We start from the raw sequence: 8,100 nt of genomic DNA, 5'->3' as shown, positions 1-8,100 counted from the left end.
TGGAAGAGGCTTCTTATGGAGACCATTAGCCATTTAGGAAATAAACTGCTCTTGCCAGGACTGCTTAATGAACTGGACATGCAGGACCCACAGAGAAATGACTGCTGAACTTGTTTAAAGTGAGACCATACTTTGGGGTTCTTGCTTTATGAAAGAGTCTGCTAGACATTCTGCAGGACAGAGTTTTTCATTTTCTCCTTAAAGGTCTCCATTATTTTCATAAAGTTGCACTTAAAGTGGTTGTCTTTTTTCTTTTTATTATCTTTGTTTTCTCCTTCTCCACCCCTCCCAACCCCTCTCCCTCCTCCTCCTCCTCCTTCTCCTCCTCTTCCTTCTCTTCCTCCTTTTCCTCCTCCTTCTTCTCCTCCTCTTCTTCTTCTTTTCTTTTTCACGATCAAGTCTTCCTGTTGTGTGACCACTGGGTTCTAGTGTTACCATGTTGGTTTTTAGGTGGTTGGATGAATTCTTGTATTGGTACCTTTCCATCTCTTCTTTCACGTGGGACCAACATTTGATTACCTTGGTTCAATCCTTGCAGTGGCTGTCTGAAGGTTTGGGAATTTTCCTTTTTCTGCTATGTACTGTCCATGTCCTTTTGATGTTCACTGCTTCTCCTTTCTTATTTCGTGTGGAGATCAGAGGAAGCCTGCAGAAGTCAGTTCCCTCTTTCCGTCCCTGGGTTGATGGACAGAGCTCAGGTCGTCAGGCTTGGTGCGAGCCGTTGTCTACTGCGCCATCTCAACAATTCTCTTTTTTCTTACATTTTTATTGATCACTGAAAACTCTTCTAGCCAGACATGGAGGTGCACCCTTAATCCCAGCACTCGAGAGGCAGAGGCAGGTGGAACTCTGTGAGTTTGAGGCCACCTGGTCTATAGGGAGTTCCAGGACAGCCAGGACTACATTGTGAGACACTGTTTAGAAAAAGACATTCTAAACATACTTTCCCTCTTTTTTTTTCAATCATGGGAAAAATGTTTATTTTGAAATTATTTTATTTTAGAAATACAAAACCTCTTGGGGAGGGGAAAAGGAAAGAAAAACACAAAGTATACAGGCAACTTTTTACTTCATAAGTTTCTCACACCCTCATTTGCTCCTAGTTCCCCCAAAAAAAGAAAACCATCAGCCACCCACAATAATGTTATTAATAGGGATATGGATCAATTTCACAAAGAAGCCAATGAATCCCATGATAGCAAATACTATGGCTGTGGCCATGGCAATCTTCTGGAATTCTTTTCTGTCGGGCTTGGTGCATCTTTTAACCAGCTGAATTGAGTTCTTTACAAACTGCCGACTTGGCTCAATAAACTGCATTACCTGATCCATGACTGATTGCAGGACTGCGGATTGAGGAGGCCCATACTTTCCCTCTTTACTAGCTTCTAATCTTCCATTCTCATTCTAGATATAATGTGCAATTAATTGAAATGTTGCTTAGGTCTTTAATAAGGACTCAATAAACGCTGATCATTAATTAATTGTCTTAGGGTTTCTACTGCTATGAAAAGACACCACGACCATGGCAACTCTTATAAAAGAAAACATGTAATTGGTACTGGCTTACAATTCAGAAGTTTAGTCCATTATCACTACGGTGGGACATGGCGGCGTGCAGTCAGGCATGGTGCAGGCAGACATGGTGCAGGCAGGCACGGCGCAGGCAGACATGGTGCAGGCAGACACGGTGCAGGCAGGCACGATGCAGGCAGACGTGGTGCTGGAGAGGTAGCAGAGAGTGCTTCATCTTGATCTGCAGGCAGCAGAAGCAACTGTGTGCCATGCTGAGTGTAGCTTGAGCATAGGAGACCTCAAAGCCCACTTCCACAGTGACACATTTGCTTTGGCAAGGCCACACCTCCTAATAGTGCAACTCCCTAAGGGAACCAATTTTATTTCAAACCATGACAGTTACCATTGGAGAAGAAATGCTTCAAACACATTAGGTAGGAGTAACGGCAGAAAGACTCTTTAAACACCAACATAATGTCAAAAGTGACAGATCCAGCTGCAGACTTCCATCGGCTGGAAAGCTGTGACTATTGCACAGGAGAGCTGAGGAAGGAGAGGCAACCGGGAATCCTTCTGGCCAGCCTCCTTCCCTAATCAGGTCAGTGGGAGTGGCCCTCTTTCTCTAACATTCTAAGAACAATATAGACCTTCAAAGGTGACAGTACACCAACTGCTGAACAGCAGACGGAACTGAACATTACAGGCTGACGCTCTACGGGCAGAATAACATGAAATCCGAAACATCCCAGGCTGGCACTCCTGCCTCCACAATGCTGAGATCACATGTAGGGCCACCAAGTCCAGTATGATTGCCCTGAACTTGCCTTAAATGCCTGATCTTCTTGCTTCCATGTCCTGGGTTAAGTTAGGATTACAGGCATGTGTGTACCCCCACAGCATTTTATAAAGAGCCAGCAATTGAGCCGGGTCTTGGTGTACGCCAGGTCATCACTGAGGAAATGAGCTAAATTCCCAGCCTGATGATAGCACAACACGAGAAGCCCGGGTCCAGGAGGTGTCAGAGCTCTCCCCATGTATCCATTAAGTCCAAGACGAGCCCCCAAGTCCCGAATCCTGAGAAAACAAGTCAAAGCTGTGAGTCTCACACAGAGCCAGATTTCTCAGCTGTGGGATCACTCAAATAGGAGTCCAGTTAGGAGTGCAAATGGTGTGTGTGTGTGTGTGTGTGCCTATGTGTGAATGTGAGTGTGTGTGCATGTGTGTGACTGTGTGTGTTTGTGACAGTGTGTGTGTGTGTGCATGTGTAATGCAGTATGTGAATGTGTGTGTGTATGTGTTTGTGAGAAAGTGTGTGAGTGTGTGCGTGTGTATGATAGTGTGTGAATGTGTGTGTGAGCCCGTGCACATGTGTGAGAGAGTGTATGTATATGTGTGTGAATATGTGTGTGTGCGAGTGTACATGTGTGGGTGAGCGTGTGTGTATGCATGTGTGTGAGTGTGTGTGCATGAGAGAGAGGGGATTATCGTGTAGTGGTGTGAGTTTGCAGGCAGGGTGGAGGCCTGGGGTTGCAGCTACACAACAGATCATGGCCAGCTTCTTCCCTGAGTTCTGAGGATTTGAACGCAGATCCCATGCTTGCACAGACAGCCTTCTTACCCATTGAGTCATCCTCCTGCCCCCATCCTGCCTGTGTGAACCTTTTCCTTCCTTCTCTAGTTTTTCTTTAAAAGTTTTTTCCTCTTTTTATTCTCACTTTTGCTCCTCTTATTTTAAGGCTGAAGTATGTTTCCTTCACACAAATGTTATGCATTCAGTGTCCACATCAGATATTATGTTAGAAAGCAAAGGTGAGAGGGATGGATGCTTCCCCAATGCAAAGGCCTCTAAAATAGTGAGGGAGCCAGGGTGCTCAGTAAGCAGTTTGGAAGGGAAAGTCACTTGAAGTCTCATACACATAACAACCATTTTATGTTAATAAAAATAAATGTTATTTATTTATTTTTATGTTATGTGGGTGTTTTGCCTGTGTGTATGTCTATGCACTGTGTGTATACTGTGCACATGGAGGCCAGAAGAGAGAGTCAGGATTCCCTAGGACTACAGTTACATGTTGGTGGCAGGACTCGAATCCACATCCAATCGAAGAGCAGCCAAGGGCTCTGGTCTTTTAAAACTGACTGGGAGGCCAGGAAGATGGCGCAGTTGGAAGCACACTTACTTAACCTGCTAGGGGCCCAGGACTGCACAAAAATGAGCAGGGTGGTTCCCGTCTGTAATCCCAGCAGTTGAAGGATCAGAAGTTCAAGGTCATCTTCAGCTACACAAGTTCAAGGCCTATCTGATCTTCATAAAAACAACCTCCCATGTACCCCCACTTTCCCACACACAAACAAGAGAAGGAAAGAAGCTGAGCCACCATGCCTGGCCATGGCCGGGTATTAAGGAGAAAAGTACAAGAGCGTGTGGAAATGCAAGCACACTTTACAGAAATAAACTTTTAACCTCTCTGTCCCTCTCTATAAACACTAAACCGAGTGGCTCCAGATTCCTCCCCACTCGACATTTCATTTCCTGTATTGTTGTTTTCTTTCTTAAAGCTGATAACTTCAGTTCCCTTTTCTGAGCCAAATGACGACAACAGAACCTTGTATCCCAGGCTGGCCTCTAACTCCTGGTCCTCCAGCTTCTACCCACCTCCCAAGTGCTAGGGTTACAGCTGTGTCCTGTCATACCTGTCATCTGAATGACAAAATGCGGTGTGTTTGTAAACATGGATGAGGAAAATCTGGAAAGAGGCTGGGGTATATGCAGCTCTGAACAGGGAATTCAGTTGAGGAGCAGGTGTGGGACCCTGGTTTCCACTCCCAACACCACCTCTGAAATGGAATGCTTGAATAAGTTATGCAAGGGCCAGTAGTAAGAGAAAACGTTATGACAGTCAAGATACGCCAAGTGACTTGAAACAAACACACCACTTCTTCCAACTAGCAGAACAGGCAAACAGATATCTTGTGATCTTGTGTGACCATCCTGAATCCAATGAGACAACAAGAGGGGTCATCCTTGTCAACACAGCTACCTTTGATGACTAGTTAGGTGACACCCTTCAGAAAATGTCTCTCCCACCCTAGAGTATTACTTATATACCTGCTTGAAGCCTGACAAATGTCCACTCACCTCTATGCAACTGTCAGTTGCACAGCAAGTATCCACTGAACTTTTACGGGAGGTTGTATTTAAAAAGCCAAACAAACATCTAAACAAGAGAGAGGGGCTCTGTACCAAGACAAGCACTAGAGCACAGGCCTGGGGTCACGACTTCACAGGCGGGAGGCTCTCTTAGTTCAGCAACCTGGGCTGTGTTGCGAGTTCCAGATCAGCCTGAAATTCAGACTGCATAGCAATATCCTGTCCCCAAAACAAAAACAAGGAATTAGAAGAAGAGGAAAAAAAATCAAGAAAATATCAGAAATGGAACTAAGCATGTAACAGGGTACAGACCTAGGCCACAAGACCTTAGCACAATTGACTCCATGATGGAAGTGGCATGTAAAACTGTAAAACTTACCATGTAGACAGCACCACCTGCCAAAACTAAAACAAAGACCCAATCCATCAAATCCATAACTCTGTGGAAGTCTCTAAATGTACTAACCTTGCTTTTTGACTTCTGTAGTTCCGTTTCGGGATAACTATTCTTGTTAACTGAAGTATGTCAACTCAGAACATGCATTTTTGTATTTAAAAGCTCATCCCGAGAAAGGCAGGGGTCTATGGTGGGATCCTGTAGTCGCTGGCCAGATAATAACACTTCCCATTGCCTTAAGCTCATGTGTGAGCAGTCTTCTCTGGTGAACAGCCCACAACAAGCAGACAAACTAGGTCTTTCTCCAGGCAGTCAGATGGGGGGTCTTCTCCCGTCCCTGAGGCCGTTTAAATCACTGTCAGGACCCAAGCTCAGACATGAGAGGGGGAAGCTCCACTGTGCGATTTCTGCTTCCTTCTCAGTAGCACAAACCATTTTAGCCAGGGTGGCCTGCTTCCTTGCAGACTGGTTCAGGGAGTCTCCAGAGAGACAGAACAAATTCTTTTCTATCTTGGCTTCGCAGTCTGGAGCCTTGCTGTGACAGTGGGGAGCTGCCAGCAATCTTGGATTTTTAGAACTAGAGTCATACTGTATGGGCAACAGACCAAGAACCAGTGGTGGGGCCTCAGGCAACTTTACAGAGTCACTCTGTCCATTCTAAACTGTGACTTTAAGAATTATTTAGGTGCCAGAGAGTTGTTCCCCTAAGAACACTGCTCTTTCAGGGAGCCCAAGTTCAGTCCCACATGGAACTCATAACTGCTCAGTTCCAGAGGAACAGATGCTCTCTTCTGGCCTCACACACACACGGTACACAGACATGAATGCAGGCGAAACACCCACACACGTAAGATAAAACAAAATTTAAATCTAAGGAACAGAATTATTTAAGGCCTGGAAAGATGGCTCGGTGCTTAAGAGCACACAACCGTTCTTGACCCAAGTTCCATTCCCAACATCGATGTTGGGTGGTTCACATGGGGATCAGATTCCTCTGGCCTCTGTGGACATCCAAGTTCACACATACACACACACCAACTAAAAATAAAAATGAATATTTTTTCTTTAAAAGAATGACTTTAAGCTAGGTATGATGATGCATGGTTATAATCTCATCACACATGAGGTGTTGGCAGGAAAATTGCTGTCAGGTCAAGTGTTGTGGAATATCAGTTGAAGATAGGCTATAGTCATTTATGCTGTGGAACATTTATTTAATGATGTGAAGATGTGTTGCATTCCTTTATGTTGCATTTATTTAATTCTGTGAGGCTGTGTTACTTTTCCTGTCTAAAACACCTGGTTGGTCTAATAAGGAGTTTGAATGGCCAATAGCTAGGCAGGAGAGGGATAGGCAGGGTTGATAGGCAGAGAGAATAAACAGGAGAAGACAGAGACAGAGAGAGAGAGAGAGAGAGAGAGAGAGAGAGAGAGAAAGAAACAGCAAGAAAAGGAGGAGAGGAGATGCCAGTGACCAGCCACCCAGCCTCCCAGCCACCCAGCCAGTCATGGAATAAGAAGGAAAAAAAAAGATATATAGAAAGAAAGAAAGGTAAAAGCCCAGAGGCAAAATGTAGACAGGATGATTTAAGTTTTTTAAAAAAAAGCTGACTAGAAACAAGCCAAGCTAAGGCCAGACATTCATAAGAAAGACTAAATCTCTGTGTATTTATGTGGGAGCTGGTGGGGGCCCCCAAAGAGTAAAGAGCAACGGAAAAAAAAATGCAACAATACTCGAGGCCAGCCTGGACCCAGAAGTGAGGTATTAGACCAGCCTGGGCTGCAGAAGGAAACTGTCTTTGCACACCCCTGCTGGAAAGAGTATTATTTGAAATGAGAAAACAAATTTTGAGCATTTAAGTCGCTCTAGTGTCTGCTTTATGGTCTACTTTCGCCCCTGTGCTTTGTTACTGTGGGTGGTGACAGCTTTTGTTTGTCACAACAGACGATTCTTCACTGAGCACTACAGACAGCTGAGGGTTTTATCTCTCTCTCTTTTTTTCTACAGACAAGGCCACTGAGATCCCAAGAGACAGAATGACCTACACAATATTAAATTTGTGAAGAACAGGTCTTGGCTCCTGGCCCAATTTTTTCCTTGAAAAACTCATTCTTGGGCTATAAATGGGGAGAGAGAGAGAGAGAGAGAGAGAGAGAGAGAGAGAGAGAGAGAGAGAAAGATTAAGTATAACAATGAATTATAAATTATAATTTATAACTATTTAGTGGGAACAATGCACAAAAAGGTGTGTGTTTATATACATAATATAAAGTCAGTGTGAACAAAAAGTATCAGATTCATAATTTGCCAGGATACTGTGAAATAAACAAACAGTCAAAGCCAAAGCAAACAGCTTCTGCTCACAATGCCCAAGATACACTGTGCTGGGCAGGACTCAGGGAAAGCATTTGTTTCTCTGGGCAAAGATACTTTAAGACACAAGGTAACTTCTTCTCCCCTGCAACCCTGCTGCCCCCTTTGTTTGTTTGTTATTTGAGACAGTTTCTCTGTGTAACAGCTGGGGCAGTCCTTGCTTTGTAGACCAGGCTTGCCTTGAACTCACAGAGATCCACCTGCCTCTGCCTCCCGAGTGCTGGGATTAAAGGTGTGCACCACTAGAGCGGGCAACATTTTTTTAATTTTTTATTACTTTATAAATAATATCAATCAAAATTTTCACTTCATTCCCTCCTCTCACTTCCCACCCGCTCTCCTCACCCCCTCCCCCAACCCTCCTCCAGTCCTAAGAGTGAGCAAGGTACCTTGCCCTGTGGAAAGTCCAAGACATCCAGGCTTAGGAAGACATGCATCCAAAGAGAATAGGATCTCAAAAAGCCAGTACATGCAGTAGAGACAAATCCCAGTGACATTATCATTGGCCCCTCAGTCTGCCCCAACTGTCAGCCACATTCAGAGGGACCAGTTTGATTCCATGCTCGTTCAATCCCAGTCCAGCTGGAGTTGGTGAGCTCCCATTAGATCAGGCACACTGTCTTAGTGGGTGGACCAACCCCTCGCAGTCCTGACTTCCTTGCT

The 8,100-nt window shown here is 44.7% G+C and overlaps 1 pseudogene; it reads right to left on the bottom strand.

Moving 5' to 3' along the window:
• Positions 1-416: 416 nt before the first annotated feature.
• Positions 417-3,672, bottom strand: LOC148118212 (protein transport protein Sec61 subunit gamma pseudogene; annotated as a pseudogene).
• Positions 3,673-8,100: the final 4,428 nt, after the last annotated feature.

Source organism: Myodes glareolus, chromosome 24, assembly GCF_982192425.1.
Source record: "Myodes glareolus chromosome 24, mMyoGla1.1, whole genome shotgun sequence".
Classification (NCBI taxonomy): Eukaryota; Metazoa; Chordata; class Mammalia; order Rodentia; family Cricetidae; genus Myodes; species Myodes glareolus.
This window is presented reverse-complemented; position numbering and strand designations above follow the sequence as displayed.